Source organism: Ovis canadensis, chromosome 17 (genome assembly GCF_042477335.2).
Source record: "Ovis canadensis isolate MfBH-ARS-UI-01 breed Bighorn chromosome 17, ARS-UI_OviCan_v2, whole genome shotgun sequence".
NCBI classification, from domain to species: Eukaryota; Metazoa; Chordata; class Mammalia; order Artiodactyla; family Bovidae; genus Ovis; species Ovis canadensis.
Genome location: NC_091261.1, coordinates 47,698,402 through 47,720,379, shown reverse-complemented (window position 1 = coordinate 47,720,379; position 21,978 = coordinate 47,698,402). Strand labels below are relative to the sequence as shown.

The 21,978-nt window shown below is 35.8% G+C and overlaps 1 pseudogene; it reads right to left on the bottom strand.

The window, feature by feature from the left end:
- Positions 1-595: 595 nt before the first annotated feature.
- Positions 596-21,261, bottom strand: LOC138422282 (securin-like; annotated as a pseudogene).
- Positions 21,262-21,978: the final 717 nt, after the last annotated feature.

Sequence of the window (21,978 nt, the reverse complement as noted above, 5' to 3'; positions counted from 1 at the left end):
TCTCTACAAATGAAGGATGCACTGTTGTTACTTCATTAAATCTCCTGAAAACAGGTAACTCTTGGCAATTCCTCCTCTCATTGGAAAGAACCATTGTACTGAAACTGAATTGATTATTTAATGTCCATATACTTTTTTCCACTTTTTTTTTAAACTATAGGATAATTGCTTTACAATATTGCATTAGTTTCTGCCATAAACCAACATGAATCAGTCATAGGTCATACCTATGTGCCTTCCCTCTTGAACCTCTGTGGGAAGAGAGTAAATTAGCCAAGATGGCATATTCAGGGTCTCTTGCCCCATGTTTTGTAAATGATGACTATGGAACAACTGAGATCGTTTGTAGCACTGCACATGTGCATCACGAGGTCCTCACTTGGTCACAGGCTCCTGTGTGAGGCACACCTAGCTCCACCCATAAAGCGGCAGGAATTAATGCTGCGTCATGGCTGTGATTGATACGTCAGACAGGAGAGGAGAGAAAATCCATGAATTAGCATGAAAATTCCTGAAGTAGCATGAATACTACTACAGCTGCTGCGTCAGCCAGGAGAGAAAACTGTTCTGGCTGCTGCGTCAGCCAGGAGAGAGGTTATGTGTGGTTATGTTGTGTTATGTCTTCTGCTACGGCTGCTGTGCCAGCTAGAAGAGAATAAACGTGTCTGCAGCTACTACGGCTCTTCATGTCTTCTTCCAGCCTCTTAGCTCGTGCGAACAGTGCGGACAGCGTGAACAGCAAGAGAACTGACCACACAACAGAATGAAGAGCAATACAACCTCCCTCCCACCTTCCACATCATCCCACCCCTCTGAGTTGTCACAGAGCACTGGGTTTCAGCTCCCTGCATCATATGGCAAATTCCCACTATGTATCTATGTTACATATGGTAATATATGTGTTTCAATGTTACTCTTTCAATTTGTCCCTCATTCTCCTTCCCCCACTGTGTCTACAAGTCTATTTTCTATGTCTACATCTCCAGTGCTGCCCTGTAAATAGATTCTTCCATGCTGTCTTTCTAGATTACACATATATGCATTAACATACAATATATATTTCTCCCTTTCTGGCTTACTTCACTCCGTATAGTAGGCTCTAGGTTCATCTACCTCATTAGAACTGACTCAAATGTGTTCCTTTTTATGGCTGAGTAACATTCCATTTAATGTAGGTACCATGATTTATTTATCCATTCATCTGTTGATAGACACTTGGGTTGCTTCCATGTCCTAGATATTGTAAATAGTGCTGCAATAAACATTGAGATATTTGTGTCTTTTTCATTTATGGTTTCCTCAGGGTATATGCCCAGTAGTGGGGTTGCTAGGTCATATGGTGGTTTTATTCCTAGTATTTTAAGGAATGCACTTCCCTGGTGGCTCAGATGGAAAAGCATCTGCCTGTAATGTGGGAGACCTGGGTTCTATCCCTGGGTCAGGAAGATCCCATGGAGAAGGAAATGGCAACCTACTCCAGTACTCTTACCTGGGAAATCCCATGGATGGAGGAGCCTGGTAGGCTACAGTCCATAGGATTGCAAAGAGTCAAACACAGCTGAATCTCTAAACTGTCTTCCATAGTGGCTATATCAATTTGCATTCCCACCTGCAATGCAAGAGGGTTCCCTTTTCTCCACACCCTCTCCAGCATTTATTGTTTATGGACTTTTTGATGATGGCCATTATGACTAGTGTGAGTTTGTATCTCACTGTAGTTTAGACTTGCATTTCTCTAATAAGGAGCAATGTTGAGCATCTTTTCATGTATTTGTTGGCTTTCTGTATGCCTTATTTGGAGAAGTGTCTGTTTAGGTCTTCTGCCCACTTTCTGTTTGGTTGTTTGTTTTTTGGTATTGAGCTATATAAGCTGCTTGTATATTTTGGAAGTTAATCTTAGTTGATTAATTTGCTATTATTTTTTCTCATTCTGAGAGCTGTCTTTTCACCTTATTATTTTCTTTGCAGTGCAAAAGCTTTTAAATTTATGTCCCACTTGTTTATTTTTGTTTTTATTTTCATTATTCTAGGAGGTGTGTCACAGAGGATTATGCTGAGATTTATTCTTATGTTATCGTCTAGGAGCTTTATAGTTTCTGGCCTTACATTTGGGCTCTTCTGATAGCTTGGTTGGTAAAGAATCTTCCTACTATGGCAGGAAACCATGGTTCAATTCCTGGGTCAGGAAGATCCACTGGAGAAGGGATAGACTACCCACTCCAGTATTTTCAGGCTTCCCTTGTGGCTCAGCTGGTAAAGATTCTGCCTGAAATGTGGGAGACCTGGGTTTGATCCCTGTGTTGGGAAGATTTAGTGTCCAAATACTTAAAAAAAATAAGACATAATAGTCTTCTGAATATGTATCAAATGTAAATACATCCTTTAATTATTACAGATGGTAAATTATCCAACCCTCAATATCTGTAAATTTGTAAAGTGTGCTTTGATATTCATATCCTGTATTTCTCATGATAAATTCTTCATTTGCACACTTTTTTTTTTCCCTTCAGATCTTGGGCTAAAGGAACTTCAAAACTTAGAATTTAAAAAGTATTAAAAATTATTTGGCCCAGTCCTTTCATTTTACAGATGTGAAGACAGAAATTCAGAGGAACTAATTCCTACAACTAAATGCAATGATTTTCCAAGGCCAGGTAGCTCACTATAATATGGCTTAGACTAGAATTCCAATCTTCTGATTTCCTAGTCCTGAGCTCTAACTGACTCTAGGACTGAGTCAGCTCAGAGTCCTGAGCTCTCTTACTAAACTCCTTCAAAATAATATCATATAATTTATTTGATTTTTTTTAATGTTTACCATTCTATAATCCCATCATTTAAGGAATGCACTGCAAACCCATGTTGTATGACAGCTTTCTGCCACCCACTGCCTGTCAGTCTCTCTCAGAGGATGAGAGTTCCTAGAAAGTGCATTCACATCTCTGTGATTCCATGAATTGGTTTAGAAAAGTGCCACTTCTAACACAGCACAGCTTCTGAACCACGGGGAAACTTCATTCTCTAGTCCCTTGGGCTTCAATCTGATTTGTGTTGAATAGTATTATCTGTATGAACCAACTGAGACAGGAAAAATGGTACACCAGGAGGTACAGGCAGACATAAATATTTTAAGTAAAACAGTAACAGTGGGAACTGAGATAATATATAGAAACACGGGACCTTAAAGTATTCTAATTCTTTCCTTTTAAAGATAAGTAAACCTTTCTAAAAAGATTATGGGCTAATAAGGATCTCATAGATAAAAAGTGTTAAGAGTAAAATTGCAAATGAGAAACCATACATCCCATGAATTGCATCAAAAGCATTGTTTCCAATACATTTGTTAATGGTTTTCAAACTAGAACTTTGAAGGACTATTTCTGTCAAATGTGTATACACTAGACACATATAGTTGACACTGGGATTTAAATTAACTAAATTAAATTATCAATTCTGGTCCTCAGTCGTAGCAGCCACATTTCAGGTATCCACTAACCACAGGTGGCTCATGGTTCTTTATTGGGCAATGAAGATGTAGAGCTTTCCATCAATGCAGAATGTTCTTTAGGATATTACAGGACTGAAGATCCTCTTTGCTGATGGTCGTGTTTTCACATTAAATTAAGTATTTCTGAAAGTTCTTCAACTTAATGTATTTGACCTTGGTATTTTAAAATATGTTTTAAATCATAATGTAAATACCACACAACTCCTTGCCTTTGTTTCTGCTCCTCTAGCAACATAGTGACTCACCAAGGTGATAAAATATGAATCCCTGGAGTTGGATGAATTATTAACTATATTTTTCATAACTGACAAATATATAGTTCTTATTTACCACATCCATAAAAATGGGCATTAGTAGTACTTTAGAACCTGCCTGCCAGTGCAAGAGACATACGAGATATGGGTTCAATCCCTGGGAAGATCTCCTGGAGGAGGATATGGCATCCCACTCCAATATTCCTGCCTGGACATGGACACAGAAGCCAGGTGGGCTACTGTCCGTAAGATCACGAAGAGATGTGACTTAGCATGCACACATGCAGTACTCAATTTCAATAAAAATTTCAAAATATCCATTTTGAAATAATTATAGGCTCACAAGAAGTCACAAATATATATTCAAGAAGGCCCTTCATACGCTTTAGAGAAGGCATACTCTTCATCTAGACTTCACAAGATTTAACATCTACAATGCTACAGTACAACATTGAAACCAGGAAATTACCATAATTCAAAATGTAGAATTTCTTCAGAATTTAGTAGTTAGACATGGATGTGAGTGTGTGTGTGTGTGTGTGTGTGTGTGGTTCTATATGATTTTATATATGTGTAGCTTAGTATAGCCACCATCACAAGGATATTTAACTGTACCATAACAAGCCTCCCTTGTGTTATAGCCACATCTATTTCACCCTACCCTCTACCATTATTACCAAGTCCATGTTCATATTGCTTGTTGCAAGATAAACCCATAAATCAAGAGACAAGTTGTTAGGGCAAGGAACAGGGGCTTTATTTAAAAAGCCTTCATACTGAGTAGATGGTAGACCTGTGTCTCAACAAACCATCTTACCTGGGTTAGAATTAAGTCTCCTTTTATCCTAAAAGGAGAGGGGGTGTGGTTGGTTATTGCAAGCTTCCTGGTGTTGGAATCCTTTGTTCTTAAAGCTGTCCACATAGGTGAGGTCACAATGTTCCTGTAAACCTCAAACAAGAAAAATTTTACTTTTTATTTTGCACTTTTTATCTCTATATGAATGGAAATGTGTTACACTTTTAAAGGTCAGAGCCTTGAAAATGGGCTATCAAGTATATTTCAGGTTAAAGCCAACATTCTTGTAGCAAAAGCAAAGGAATACAAATGTTAAAGTAAAATAAATGGATCCGGTATTGAGTGAAATTTGCTCTTCCCTATTATACCGTGGCCATCAAGATCCATCATCATCTATGCAATCAGGTTATTTAACAAATGTTATAATGAAATATAATGTTATATAAATGTTGTATAAATGAATGTTATATAAATGAAATGATGCAACTTTTGTTCATCATAGGCTTTTTACACTGAGCTTAATTTTCTTGAAGCTCATTTAAGTTGTGTGTATCAGTAGTTAAATTCTTATTATTATTGAGAAATATTCCAAGATATGAAGGTTCTACAGTTCACTGAATCATTCATTCACTGGAGAATATTAAAGAAGTTTTCTGTTTTTGCCAATTAAAAATAAAACGTATGAAATTTCACGTACAGGTTTCTACATGTTGAAAGCTCTCAGTTCTTTGGAAGAAAAGGCCAAGAGTACAAATCCTGGGTAATTGGGATCATTTTTAGTTTTATTACTGTTAAATTATTTTCTTAACTTAATGTACAACTTCGAATTCAAATAAGCAATGTATGAATCATTCAATTTTGATAAATCTTTACCAGCTTTTGGCTTTATCACTACTTTTAGCTATTCTGATGTTTGTATAATAACAACATATTATCCTTTTAATTTCTATTATTCTAAAGGCTAATAATAGTGAAGTTTTTTCCATATGTTTATTTGTCATGCACATATTTTCTTCAGTGAAATATCTTTTCATATCTTTTGCTTGCTTTCTAACTGCATTGTTTTATTAATACTGAAATTATACATTCTTTACACATTATACATATGAATCCTGTGTTAAATGTGGGATTTGTGTTTTCTCCTAATCTATAACTTTTTTTTTCTTTTAATCTTAGGGTTTATTGCAAAGGAAACCTTTAATTTTGATGCTTTCAATTTATCTATTTTTCCTTTTATGGATCATGCTTTTGATGTCAAGTGTAAGACATTTTGCCACACATGTTTTCTCTTACACTTTTTCTAAATGCCTTATATTTTTAGTATTATGTTTTATATTTAATCCATTATCCATTATGTATTTTTGTATAAAGTGTCAGATCAATGTGTAGGTTAATTTTTGCCTTGAGTTGCCCAATTGCACCAGAACCATTCCTTGAAATAATTTTAGTTTATCTATTCTGTTATACTGATCTAAATCTTTCTCTTCAGCAGAACCACACTGTCTTGATTCCTCTAGACATAGAATAGGCCTTCATGTTTAGAAGAATGTTTCTTCTCACTTTATTTTCTTTTACTGTCTTCTTTAAAAAAAATATGTCTTAAGGAATTTCCACAAAATTTAAAAAATAAATTTGTCTACATTTCAATAAAAGCTTGTTGATTTTCTGATTGAAATTTTTGGTGGTGAGCACGCTATAGTGCAGGAGAATAGTAAAGCAAAGAGAGATAAGAAAGCCTTCTTAAGTGAACAATGCAAAGAAATAGAGAAAAACAATAGAATGGGAAAGACTAAAAGTCTCTTCAAAAAAATTAAAGAGAAATACCAATGGAATATTTCATGCAAAAATGGTCATAATAAAGGGAAGAAATGATATGGATCTAACAGAACCATAAGACATTGAGAAGAGGTGGCAAAATACAGAGAAGAACTGTACAAAAAAAGTCTTAATGACATGTATAGCCACGATGGTGTAATTATTTATCTAGAGCCAGACATTCTGAAGTGTGAAGTCAAGTGGGCTTTAGGAAGAATTACTAGGAACAAAGCTAGTGGAAGTGATGGAATTCCAACTGAGCTATTTCAAATCTTAAGAGGTGATGCTGTTAAAGTGCTGCTGTCAATATGCCAGCAAATTTGGAAAACTCAGCAGTGGCCACAGGACTGGAAAGGGTCAGTTTTCGTTCCAGTCCAAAGTAGGGCAATACCAAAGAATGTAAAAACTACTGCACAGTTGCTCTTATTTTGTATGCTAGCAAAGTAATGCTTAAAATCCTCCAAACTAGGCTTCAACAGTATGTGTAATGAGAACTTCCAGATGTACAAATTGGATCTAGAAAAGGAAGAGGAACCAGAGATGAAATTGCGAAAATTTGTTGATCATAGAAAAAGTGAAAGAATTCCAAAAAAACATCTACTTCTGCTTCATTGACTATGCTAAATCATTTGACTTATACATTACAACAAACTATGAAAAATTTTTGAAGATATGGAAATACCAGACCATCTTACCTGCCTTCTGAGAAACCTGCATGCAGATAAAGGAGCAAAAGTTAGAACCGGTCATGAAACAACTGACACAAATTGGGAAAGGAATACATCAAGGCTGAATACTGTCACCCTGCGTATTTAACTTATATGAAGAGTGCATCATGCAAAATGCCAAGCTGAATGAAGCTCAAGTTGGAGTCAAGATGCCAGGAGAAATATGAATAACCTCAGATATGTAGATGACACCACTCTAAGGGCAGAAAGGGAAGAGGAACTAAAGAGCCTCTAGATGAAGGTGGAAGAAGAGACTGAAAAATCTGGCTTAAAACTCAGTATTCAAAAAATGAAGATCATGGCATCTGGTCCTATTAAATCATGGCAAATAGATGGAGAAAAAATGGAAACAGTGATAGATTTTATTTACTTGGGCTCTAAAATCACAGTGGATAGTGACTGCGGCCATGAAATCAAAAGACGCTTGCTTTTTGGAAGAAAAGCTATGACAAACACAGACAGCATATTAAAAAGCAGAAACATCACTCTGCCGACAAAGATATGTATAGTCAAAGCTATAGTTTTGCCAGTATTCATGTATAGATGTGAGAGCTTGACAATAAAAGAGGCTTAGCGCCCAAGAAAATACGCTTTCAAACTGTGGTGCAAATAGTTGAGCAACTGAACAACATCAACACACTATAACATAGAAAGTCAAAATATAATGCTGTACAAATGAAACATACAAAGTTATAAATGAAGATTGCTGTTTGTCAGTCACTAAGTCCTGTTTCACTCTTTGTGACCCCGTAGATTGCAGTTTGCCAGCGTTCTCTGTCCATCACTATCTACTCGAATTTTCTCAAATTCGTGTCAATTGAGTCATGATGCTATCTAACCACCTCATCCTCTGCTGCCCCCTGTTCCTTTAATCTTTCCCAGCATCAAGATCATTTCCAATGAGTTGTCTTTTTCCATAGATGGCAAAAGTATTAGAGCTTTGGCGTCAGCATCAGTCCTTTCAATAAATATTCAAGGTTGATTTCCTTTAAGATTGATTGGTTTGATCTGCTTGCTGTCCAAGGGATTCTCAAGAGTTTTCTCCAGCACCACAGTTTGAAAACATCAGTTCTTTGGTGCTCAGCCTTCTTTATGGTCCAACTCTCACACCCATACATGAATACTGGAAAAGCTATTGCTTTGACTAAACAGAACTTTGTTGGCAAAAGTAATGTCTCTGCTTTTTAATTTGCTGTCTTGGTTTATTATAGTTTTTCTTCCAAGGAGGAAGGAAAATCTTTTAATTTCATAGCTGCTGTCTCCTTCCTCAGAGATTTTGGAGCCCAAGAAAACAAAATCTGTCACTGTTTCCCCTTCTATTTGCCATGAAGTGATGGGACTGGATGCCATGATCTTTGTTTTTTGAATGTTGTGTTTTAAGCCAGCTTTTTCACTCTCCTCTTTCATCAAGAAGCTCTTTAGTTCCTCTTCTCTTTCTGCCATTAGAGTGGTATGATCTGCATATTTGAGTCTGTTGATATTTCTCCTAGCAATTTTAATTCCAGCTTGAGCTTCATCAAACCTGGCATTTTGCTTGATGTACTCTGCATATAAGTTAAATAGAGTGAGAATATACAGCATTGCCATACTCCTTTCCCAATTTTGAACAAGTCTGTTGTTCCATATCCACATCTAATTGTTTCTTGACCTGTATATAGGTTTCTTAGGAGACAGGTAGGTGGTCTGGTACTCACTTTTCTTAATAGTTTTTTCATTTTTTTGTGATCCACACAGTCAAAGACTTTCCCATAATAAATGAAGCAGAAGTATAAATTTTTCTGGAATTCCTTTGCTTTGTCCATGATCCAATCTATGTTGGCAATGATCTCTGGTTCCACTACGTTTTCTAAATCCTGCTTTTACCTCTGGAAGCTTCCATTTCATGCACTGTTGAAGCCTACCTTGAAGGATTTTGAGCGTAACCTTTCTAAAATGTGAAATGAGCACAATTGTGCAGTAGTTTGAACATTCTTTGGCATTGCCCTTCTTTGGGACTGGAGAGAAAACTGACCCTTTCCTATCTTGTGGTCCTTCCTGAGTTTTCCAAATTTGCTGACATGTTGAGTGAAGCACTATCACAGCGTTATCTTTTTTTTTTTTTAAGTTGAGAGTATATGATATTTATTTTTTTTCCTCAGTTTTTTTTTTTTAAATTTTAAAATCTTTAATTCTTACATGCGTTCCCAAACATGAACCCCCCTCCCACCTCCCTCCCCACAACAACTCTCTGGGTCACCCCCATGCACCAGTCCCAAGCATGCTGCACCCTATGTCAGACATGGACTGGCGATTCAATTCTTACATGATAGTTTACATGTTAGAATTCCCATTCTCCCAAATCATCCCACCCTCTCCCTCTCCCTCTGAGTCCAAAAGTCCGTTATACACATCTGTGTCTTTTTTCCTGTCTTGCATACAGGGTCGTCATTGCCATCTTCCTAAATTCCATACATATGTGTTGGTATACTGTATTGGTGTTTTTCTTTCTGGCTTACTTCACTCTGTATAATTGGCTCCAGTTTCATCCATCTCATCAGAACTGATTCAAATGAATTCTTTTTTATGGCTGAGTAATACTCCATTGTGTATATGTACCACAGCTTTCTTATCCATTCATCTGCTGATGGACATCTAGGTTGTTTCCATGTCCTGGCTATTATAAACAGTGCTGCGAGGAACATTGGGGTACATGTGTCTCTTTCAGTTCTGGTTTCCTCGGTGTGTATGCCCAGCAGTGGGATTGCTGGGTCATAAGGTAGTTCTATTTGCAATTTTTTAAGGAATCTCCACACTGTTCTCCATAGTGGCTGTACTAGTTTGCATTCCCACCAACAGTGTAGGAGGGTTCCCTTTTCTCCACACCCTCTCCAGCATTTATTGCTTGCAGATTTTTGGATCGCAGCCATTCTGACTGGTGTGAAGTGGTACCTCATTGTGGTTTTGATTTGCATTTCTCTAATAATGAGTGATGTTGAGCATCTTTTCATGTGTTTGTTAGCCATCCGTATGTCTTCTTTGGAGAAATGTCTATTTAGTTCTTTGGCCCATTTTTTGATTGGGTCATTTATTTTTCTGGAATTGAGCTGCATAAGTTGCTTGGATATTTTTGAGTTAGTTGTTTGTCAGTTGCTTCATTTGCTATTATTTTCTCCCATTCAGAAGGCTGTCTTTTCACCTTGCTTATATTTTCCTTTGTTGTGCAGAAGCTTTTAATTTTAATTAGATCCCATTTGTTTATTTTTGCTTTTATTTCCAGAATTCTGGGAGGTGGATTATAGAGGATCCTGCTGTGATTTATTTCTGAGAGTGTTTTGCCTATATTCTCCTCTAGGAGTTTTATAGTTTCTGATCTTACATTTAGATCTTTAATCCATTTTGAGTTTATTTTTGTGTACATTATCCTCAATGGTGAAAAATTGAAAGCATTTCCCCTAAAGTCAGGAACAAGACAAGGGTGTCCACTTTCACCGCTACTATTCAACATAGTCCTGGAAGTTTTGGCCACAGCAATCAGAACAGAAAAAGAAATAAAAGGAATCCAAATTGGAAAAGAAGAAGTAAAACTCTCACTGTTTGCAGATGACATGATCCTCTACATGGAAAACCCTAAAGACTCCACCAGAAAATTACTAGAGCTCATCAATGAATATAGTAAAGTTGCAGGATATAAAATCAACACACAGAAATCCCTTGCATTCCTATACATGAATAATGAGAAAGTAGAAAAAGAAATTAAGGAAACAATTCCATTCACCATTGCAACAAAAAGAATAAAATACTTAGGAATATATCTACCTAAAGAAACTAAAGACCTATATATAGAAAACTATAAAACACTGATGAAAGAAATCAAAGAGGACACTAATAGATGGAGAAATATACCATGTTCATGGATCGGAAGAATCAATATAGTGAAAATGAGTATACTACCCAAAGCAATTTACAAATTCAATGCAATCCCTATCAAGCTACCAGCCACATTTTTCACAGAACTAGAACAAACAATTTCAAGATTTGTATGGAAATACAAAAAACCTCGAATAGCCAAAGCAATCTTGAGAAAGAAGAATGGAACTGGAGGAATCACCTTGCCTGACTTCAGGCTCTACTACAAAGCCACAGTCATCGAGACAGTATGGTACTGGCACAAAGACAGACACATAGATCAATGGAACAAAATAGAAAGCCCAGAGATAAATCCACACACATATGGACACCTTATCTTTGACAAAGGAGGCAAGAATATACAATGGAGTAAAGACAATCTCTTTAACAAGTGGTGCTGGGAAAACTGGTCAACCACTTGTAAAAGAATGAAACTAGATCACTTTCTAACACCATACACAAAAATAAGCATTATCTTTTAGTATTTTAAGTAGCTCAGCTCTAATTCTATCACCCCCACTTCCTTTATTTGTAGTAATGCATTCTAAGGCCCACTTGGCTTTACACACCAGGTTTTCTGGCTCTAGGAGAGTGACTACACCATCGTACTTGAGTCATTAAGAACTTTGCTGTATAGTTCTTCTATGTATGCTTGCCAACATTTCTTAATCTCTTCTGCTTCTATTAGGTCCTTAAAATTTTTATCCTTTATTATTCACAACCTTCCTTGAAATGTTCTCTTAATCTCTTCAATCTTCTTGAAGAGATCCCTAGTCTTTCCCATTCTATTTTTTTCCCTCTATTTCTTTGACCTATTCATTTAAATAGAGCTTCTCATTTTCCTTGCTATTCTCTGAAACTCTCCATTGTGTTTCTTTCCATTTTCCTTAATTTCCAGTTCTCTTCTTTCTTCAGCTACTTGAAAGCCTCCTCAGACAGCCACTTTGCCTTCTTACATTTATTTTTCTCTAGGATGGTTTTGATCACTGCCTTCTGTACAGTGTTGCTAACTTCCATCCATAGTTCTTCGGGCACTCTGGGCTACCAGATATTGTTCCATGAATCTATTTGTCACCTCCACTGAATAATCATAAGGGATTTGATTTAGATTATATGTGAATGGCCTAGTGGTTTTCCCTGCTTTCTTTCAATTTAAAGCTGAATTTTGCAATAAGGTACTCATGATATGAGCTATAGTCAGTTCCAGGTCTTATTTGTGCTGACTACATAGAGCTTTCCATCATCATCTGCAAAGAATACAATCAATCTGATTTTGGTATTGACCATTTGATGATGTCCATGTGTAGAGTAGTCTTTTGTTTTGCTGTAAGACGTTGTTTGCTATAACCAGTGTTTTCTCTTGACAAAACTATGTTAGTCTTTACTCTGTGTCATAACCAAACTTACCTGTTACTCCAGGTATCTCTTGTCTTCCTATTTTTGTATTCCAGTCTCCTATAAGGAAAAGGATATCTTGTTCTGATGTTAGTTCTAGAAAGTCTTGCAGGTCTTCATAGAAGCAGTCAACTTCAACATTTTCAGTATCAGTTGTTGGGGCTGAGACTTGGATTTCTGTGATGTTGAATGGTTTGCCTAGAATATGAACCAAGCTCATTCTACTGTTTTTGAGCTTGCCCCCAAGTACTGAATTTTAGACTCTTTTATTAACTACGAGGGCTATTCCATTTCTTCAAAGGGATTCTTGCCCACACTAGTAGATATAATGATCATTTGAATTAAACTTTTCCATTCCCTTCCATTTTAGGTCACTGATTCCTGAGATACTGACATTCACTCTTGCCATCTCCTGCTTCACCACTTCCAATTTACTCTGATTCATGGACCTAACATTCTAGGCTTGCAGTATTGTTCTTATAGCATTGAACTTTACTTTCATCACCAGACACATCCACAACCGAACTTCATTTCCACATTGGCACAGTTGCTTCATTCTTTCTGGAAGTATTAGTAATTGCCCTCTGTTCTTCCCCAGTGGCATATTGGACACCTTCCAATGTGAGGTGCTCACTTTCTAGTGTCATATCTTTTTATCCTTTCATAAGTTTCATGGGATTCTCACAACTAGAATAGACTAATTTGCCATTTGCTCCTCCAGGTAATGAAGGCACTTCAAGTGGGGGGAAAAAAAAAAAAAAAAACAAAAAAACAACCTCTGCAGCAACAGAGAAAAAAAAATCCCTATAGATCAATTTAAGAACTGATATCTTTACTCAGCTGTGTGTTTAAATCAATGTACATAATATGCTTTTTCTAGTATTTATGATTCCTTTGATTTTTCTTCTTCAATATCTTATTATTTTCTATATACAAATTATATACAAGTGTTGTTAGATTTATCCCTCATATTTCATTATCTCTGGAACAATTTTAAATGTTTTTGAATCCTTAATTTCAGTCTTCAATGGTTCATTGTAAATATATAGAAATGCAATTGATTTGTGTGTATTGCTCTTGTATCTTATGACCATACTGAATTCACTTATCAGTTCTAGAACATTTCTTGCAGATTCCTTGGAATTTTCAACATATGCATTATGTCATCTGAATATTTCTCCTTTCATCTCCATCAGTTTTCACTTTATAACAGTGTTACTGAGATAAAATGCAATGCCACAAAACTCAGCTGCTTAAGTGTACAATTGAATAATTTTAATATATCTTAGTTGTACAAATATAATCGTAATCAGTCACAGAAGACATTCATCACCCTAAAAGAAAATCAGTTCTTATTAGAGATCATGCCACCCAATCCTCCCTGAACCTCTAATATACTTTTATGTCTCCCTAGCTTTGTATTTTAGAAATTTTATACAAATGGAATTGTTCAAGATATGGTCTTTTCAGGAAAAAGGACACAGATGTGTATAACGGACTTTTGGACTCAGAGGGAGAGGGAGAGGGTGGGATGATTTGGGAGAATCGGAATTCTAACATGTATACTATCATGTAAGAATTGAATCGCCAGTCCATGTCTGACGTAGGGTGCAGCATGCTTGGGGCTGGTGCATGGGGATGACCCAGAGAGATGTTGTGGGGAGGGAGGTGGGAGGGGGGGTCATGTTTGGGAATGCATGTAAGAATTAAAGATTTTAAAATTAAAAAAAATAAAATAAAATAAATAATTTCAAAAAAAAAGATATGGTCTTTTATGACTGGCTTTATTTAATTAGCATAATGTTTCAAAGTTCACCTGTTTTAAAGTAGGTAACCATTCATTCTTTTATGATTTATAATTATGCCTTCACTAGATGTTAAATATCTGAATATATCCACATTTTTGCTATTATGAATAATGCTTCTATGGACAATTAGATATATGGTTTTCTGTATGCCTATATCTTAAGTCTTGTATGTATACCTAGAAGTGGGATCCTTGAGTCATTTGATAATTCCATATCAATATTTTATGAAGTTTACAGACCATTTTTACAAAGTATTGATAATATTTTACATTCTCACCAGAAGTGTAAGAGATTTCTTATTTTTCCACATACACACCAACACTAGTTATTTTTTCATTTTGATTATTATGTTAGTTGGTGTGAAGTGGAATCACATTATGGATTTTATTAGCATTTCCTTCATAGATAATGATCTTCTGTAGCTTTTCACGGGTAGACTGGCCATTTTTATATTGCCTTTTTATTGTTTTTACAAGTCAATTGAGAGGTAATTGACATTTTATTGCATACATTTGTTATTTTTTATAAAACTTAATTAAGTATAATTGACATATTATATTATGTAAGTTTAAAATATACATTGTAATGATTTAATGCATGCATATATTGCTTATTATTTACCACAATAAGGTCAGTTAATACATCTTACATCTCACAAATTACCATTTTTTTCTTTATTGTTGGTGTAGTGAGAACCTTTGCAATCTAGTTCCATAAGAATATTCAAGTGTACAATACAGGACTGTGAACTATAGTCACCATTCTATACATTCAATCTCTGAATTTTCTTATCACTAGAAGTTTGCATCTTTTGAGAAATATGTCCTTTTCATTCCCAATTCCCCAGTCACAGTCCCTAGTAAACACTATATAATCTCTGCCTTTATGGATTCTACATATGCATGAAATCATTTATTATTTGTCTTTGTTTCATTTCACTTAGCATATTGACCACAGTTTTCTTTTTTTCTTTTAAGTTATAACATTCCATTGTGTGTGTGTGTACAGCATTTTTTAAACCATTTATTTGTCCATGCATGCCTAAGTGTTTTTTTTTTTTTTCCATACCTTGGCTACCATAACTAATACTTCAGTGAATATGAGGGTGAGCATCTCACTTCAAGATAGTGATTTCATTTCCTTTGTATTTATAAACAGATGTGGAAATACTGCTAATTCAATTTTCACTTTTTCGAGGAAACGGCATGCCATTTTCCATAGAGGCCAGACCAATTTATATTCTCACAAAAAATGCAAAAAGGCTCAGTTTGCTCCACGTCCCTGCTACTACTTATTAGCTCTTGTCTTTTTGATAATAACTGGTCTAACAGGTTTGAGGAGATATTGTGATTTGGAGTCACTTCTCCCTGATGATTGGCAATGTTGAGCACATTTTCATTTACTTCCTGGTCATTTGTAGGTTTTCTTTGGGGAAGTATCATTTTAGGTCCTTTGTTCATTTTAAAAAATCAAATTATTTACTGTTTTTTTTTTGAAATTGAGTTTCATGTGTTCCTCATATACTTTTGATATTAACTCCTTATCAGATATATGATTTGTAAATATTTCCTCTCACTCTTTTGTTGATGGTTTCCTTTGCTGTGCAGATTTTTTATTTTTTCAGTTTGATAGAGTTCCACTTATCTATTTTCATTTGTACTGCATTTAGTTTTGGTGTCCATTTGAAACAAAAAATCATCACTAAGACTGATATGAAGGAACTTGTTGCCAACATTTTTCTTTTTCCGGGAGCATTATAGGTTCAGCTCTTACATTCAAGTTTTTCATCTAATTTAGTTAATTCTTTTTATTATTATTATTATTAATTAGTTAGTTTTTATGTGTGGTGTTAGATAGTAGTCCAGTTTCTTTTTTTGTTTTTATATGACTGCTCAGTTTTTCCAAGATAACTTATTTAAGAGAGTGTCCGTTCCCCACTGTGTATTCTTGGGTCCTTTGTTACAAGTTAATTGACCATATATGAATGGGTTTATTTCTGGGCTCTCTATTCTGTTCCATTGATCTATGTGTCTGTTTTTTATGGCAATACCATGCCATTTTTGATTACTGTGCAACTTTGTAATATACTTTGAAATCAGAGAGTATGATGCCTCCAGCTTTATTTTCCTTTTTCAAGACTGAATTGGTTATTTGTTTTGTTGTCTCTCTCTCTCTTTCTCCCTCTCTCTTTTTTTTGTTCCATGCAAATTTTAGGACTGTGTTCTATATTTGTGAAAATTGACATTTGAATATTGATATTAACTGCATTGAATCTGCATATTGCTTTGAGTAGTATAGACATTTACCAATATTAATTCTTCCAATCCATGAACACAGAATATATTTGCTTTGTTTGAATATATGCATTTATTTGTTTCTTCTTCAATTTGTTTTGTTAGTATCTTATAGATTTCAATGTTACAGAACTTTCACTTCCTTGGTTAAATGTATTTATTCTTATTTTTTTATGCAATTATAATTTAGTTTCTCTTAATTTCTCTTTCTAATATTTTGTAATTAGTGCATAGGAATGCACCAGACTTTTATATATTGATTTAGTTTCATGCAAATTTTGAATTATTTTGTTAGTTCTAGTAGGTTTTTGTTTTTTGTTTTTTTGTGTGAGTCCTTGGGGGTTTCTATATATAATGTTATGTCAACTGCAAATAGCAAAAAATTTACTTCTTCCTTTTTTACATTCGCCATTTCTAATAATTTGTTCCAGTGTATTCAAGTTACTGTCTGATTTAATTTCTTTATCCCAATACAGTTTAATACAGCTTCTCTTTCTTGCTATTGCCTAACATAATTCTGTGTTAAAGGACCAACAATACCACTATAGCATAATGTCTGATAAAATTCATTAACAAATCAATTAAAAGAATAGGGAGTGAGTATGCATTTATACTGTATTTAGCAATTATATAATAGCTATTATCATGCTTTTAATTTTTTCTTGTAAATTCACATTATTGTCTGGGTTCTTATGCCTTTATTCTGAAAACAATTCCTTTAGAATTTCAAGTTAGTTTTTTAAGTGAAAAATTCTCTGAATTTTGTTTATATGAGAATATTTCATTTTATAATTTCTTTATATTATAATCTGAAATAAAATTTTGCTGGATATAAAATTCTTGTTGACAATGTTTCAGCATTTTGAACATGTCATACTGACAGTGTGCCATATGTCATACTGTCATACAATGGCTTCCATTGTTTGTGATAATTCTTCATTGTTAATATTACTGGTGTTGCCATACGGGCAATGTCATTTTTCTCTTGCTTTGACTTGTGTCTGTCACTGGCTGTCAAAATCTTTACTATGGCAAGCCTGATGTGGATATTTTTGTATTTGTACTATTTGCATTTTATTGGTAGGTTAATGTTTTCCATTAAATGTTGGAATTTTCATTTCTTATTTCTTCAATATATTTATTTTATTCTGTTAATCCTATTGCATACATTGTGATGTTGTTAGTGATGTAATATTTTTATCTTAGACTCTGTTCTTTTGTCTTTATTTTATATCATATCATTCTTATTATATTACAATCATTATGAATCTATTTTCAGTGAATTAGTTTTGGGTACATATTTTCAACTCTAGAAATTCAGCTTTTTTTTAAAAAATTCTGTCTTTATTGCTATTCTTTCTTTGGTAGGACATTGCTATTATCTTTCTTTTGATGTTTTTAAAGCATAGCTTCTCTTACTTCTTTGAAGATATTTAAAACAGCTGCTTTGAAACTCTGCTTGTTCAGTAAAACAGTTGGAGTCCAAAATATTTTCTGTTTACCCCTCCTCTAGGTCATGGTTTTTTTTCTTTGTCTGTATGTTTTTGTTGTTTTTAAAAGTAAGATAGTTTATAACATAGCAAATCCACATACTGTTTAACAGAGCTTCTTGTAGTTTTTACTCATTTATGACTTCATTGGACTATTAGAGTGAGATATACTCCACCCTGATGCTAGGAAAGATTGAAGGCAAGAGGAGAAGGGGACAGCAGAGGATTAGGTGGTTGGATGGCATCACTGACTCGAAGAACATGAATTTGAGCAAGCTCTGAGGGTTGGTGATGGACAGGGCAGCCTGGTTTGCTGCAGTCTATGGGGTTACAAAGAGTCAAACATGACTGGGCGACTGAACTGAACTAATAGTCCACTCACACAAGTTGAAGTCTAATGCTATTGCACAGAAGGTATGGCCTTTAACATTTTCACAATCATTCTTGAATGACATTGGTTTTAGCAGGACACTCTCAGACTGTTTCATTGTCTGATCTCTGTATTAATATGTCTTTGTTGTATCGTAACAATTACACGGCTCCAGTAATTGCTGGCTGAATTCATTATTGTTTTAACAAACCCTGGGGACAATTTGCTCAAACGTCTGCTCAAATTACATTCAGAGTTTTTTTTCAGAATTTCTATGATTCATCTCTGTAATTTGCTCCAAACTCTGGGTTGGAGTGTGGCGGGGGTGGGGTGGGGTGGGGTGGGGGGTAGGGGGTGCTTTTCTTAGCTGTGCATTTCTCTGATTCTCTCTAGTAAAATTGTTGGCCTACAATTTGTAAATTGTAAACTTTTTTTATTTTTATTTTTCTGGAAGTGTCTGTTAAACAAAGAGTTGCTTTGTTAATATACATGATTAATACAAACTATGAAGTGCTAAGAAATGTTAATACCTAAGTCATAGCAAGCAGGTGGCAATTCAACATCCAGGGTCAATAGAAAACTTAGGGGGGGGGCTGCAACAGATTAGACTCCCATGGTGGAGGACACATTTTCAGAGGTGAAGTGGGTGCAGGTGTAACAGCTTTTCAAGTTCCCTCTCATCACAGAGGATCATCAGCAGCACTCCATTCAAGGAAAAGTGTGCTATCTGGCGCTCTTCAGGCAGGGCAAAATTCAAAATCTAGTGGATTGAAGGGGAAGGATTTTTCTATTTCCGGATAAGTGTTGACTGTAGTAGGCACTGAGCTTTTTGCTTTAATGACCTTCCCAGTCAGGTTTTTGGTAGAGAAGGTTGTGTTTCTATCTGAGTGGTTCACTAGTCTTTCTTGACTTTTCTGAGGTTGATAGTTTCAAGCGCCTTTCTGGCAGCTCTGGGTAAGGTGGGTGGAGCATCAACATTTTACCAACATGTGTTGTTGAAACCTAAGATCTCCCTTCTAAAGTTTACAGAAGGCTCAGACCCCAGCTTCACTCTGTAAATTGTAAGTAGAGTTACCAATTGCTTACAGTTCACATCTTTATCATTTTTAAGAGTGTTCTTTAACCTTAATTTCCTCACATTCTGTTTCAAATAAAGTCAGGTTTTTTTGTGGGTGATTTTGGAGCTATATCTATTCTTATGGCCTCCTTTTCCTCTTGTGACAAACATCAGGTTACTATCTGGAACTGGGAGTAGGGACAGTAACTCACCTTTCTTGGGGTGACACTAGGCTGATGATACAGTCTCCAGTGCAGAGATCCCAACCTTTTTTGGCACTAGGGATTGATTTAATGGAAGATAATTTTTCTGTATCAGGGGTGGGAGGATAATTTGGAGATGACTAAGTGCATTACATGTAATTTGCACTTTATTTCTAATCTAATATCACTGATGATCTGACAGGAGGTACTGGCCCATGGCCTGGAGGTTGGGGACCCCTGCTCTAGTGTTCTTGATTTTTTTTTTTCACCTTGCCTGAAAGTCTAACTTGCAGGTAAATTGGGCCAATGCTGAACAAAACCCCAGTATTTTCAGCTTGTCTAGACTAGATTTGATTCTCTGTTCTCTGAGTGGGTTGCTATGGAATTCAGTGGTTTTATTCAATATATCAGGTAATAAATATTTTATAATGTACAACTTAAGTTATATAGTAATTTAACCCAGGGTTTAGTTTAGTTTGGTCAAGAGTTTAGTCTCTGCCAGTAGTAAACAAACCTACTTTTCATTTAAAGAATGTTTTTCTTGCCAAATATGACATGCATATACTTCTAAGTCCAGTAGGATTTAATGGAGCTTCTTCTAATAGCACTGGAATAATAGGCTGAATACAAATACAGTGGTAGGATAACTTATACTGCAACCCAGGCATTGTGTAAGTCAAATTAATATCTATCCCATTATCAATATTATTTATTTAGACACTTTTACAATACTATTAAGCTCTGAACTTTAAATGTGTTTACCATAATGTCTATAGATGACTGTCCCTTGTACCTAGATATATTCTACACACTTTGCATAATATAAATTTTCCCACAGTTCTCTGTATTATTTGCACTTTTCCTAGACTTCAACTATTAAACATGTCTTATTTTTTACAGTTAAAAGATTTTGTTGTTGTTTAGCCACTAATTAGTGTCCAACTCTTTGTGAACCCATGGACACAGGCCAGGCTTTCCCGTCCTTCACCATCTCCTGGGGCTTGTTCAAACTCATGTCCATTGAGCCCGTGATGCCATTCCACCATCTCATTCCCTGTCATCCCCTTCTCCTGATTTCTAACTTTCCCAGCATTAGGGTCTTTTCCCATGAGTCAGCTCTTCACATCAAGTGGCCAAAGTGTTGGGGCTTCAGCTTCAGAGTCAGTCCTTGCAAAGAATAATCAGGCCTAATTTCCTTTAGGATTAACTGGTTTGGTCTCCTTGCAGTCCAAGGGACTCTCAAGAATCTTCTCCAACATCACAGTTCAAAAGCATCAATTCTTTGGTGATCAGCCTTCTTTATGGTGCAATTCACACATCCATGTGTGACTACTGGAAAAACCATAGCGTTGACTATAAGGACTTTGTAAGCAAAGTAGTGTCTCTGGTTTTTAATACTCTGTCTAGTTTGGTAAAGCTTTTCTTCCAAGGAGCAAGCATCTTTTAATTTCATGGCTACAGTCATTATCTGCAGCAATTTTGAAGTCCGAGAAAATAAAGATTGTCACCGTGTCCATTGTTTCCCCATCTATATGTCATGAAGTGATAGAACCAAATGGCATGATTTTAATTTTTTGAAGGTTGACTTTTAAGCAAGCTTTTTCAATCTCTTTCACCTTCATCAAGAGGCTCTTTAGTTCCTCTTTGCTTTCTGCCATGAAGGTAATGTTATCTGCATCAGTTCAGTTCAGTTCAGTCGCTCAGTCATGTCTGACTCTTTGCAACCCCATGAATTGCAGCACACCAGGCCTCCCTGTCCATCACCAACTCTCAGAGTTCCCCAAACTCATGTCCATCGAGTCAGTGATGCCATCCAGCCATCTCATCCTCTGTCATCCCCTTCTCCTGCCCTCAATCCTTCCCAGCATCAGGGGCTTTTCCAATGAGTCAACTCTTCGCATGAGGTGGCCAAAGTATAGGAGTTATAGCTTTAGCATCAGTTCTTCCAATGAACACCCAGGACTGATCTCCTTTAGAATGGACTGGTTGGATCTCCTTGCAGTCCAAGGGACTCTCAAGAGTCTTCTCCAACACCATAGTTCAAAAGCACCAATTCTTGGGCGCTCAGCTTTCTTCACAGTCTAACTTTCACATCCATACATGACCACTGGAAAAACCATAGTCTTGACTAAAAGAAACTTTGTTGGCAAAGTGATGTCTCTACTTTTGAATATATTATCTAGGTTGGTCATAACTTTCCTTCCAAGGAGTAAGCGTCTTTTAATTTCATGGCTGCAATCACCATCTGCAGTGATTTTGGAGCCCCCCCAAATAAAGTCTGACACTGTTTCCACTGTTTCCCCACCTATTTCCCATGAAGTGTTGGGACCAGATGCCATGATCTTAGTTATCTTAATGTTGAGCTTGAAGCCAAC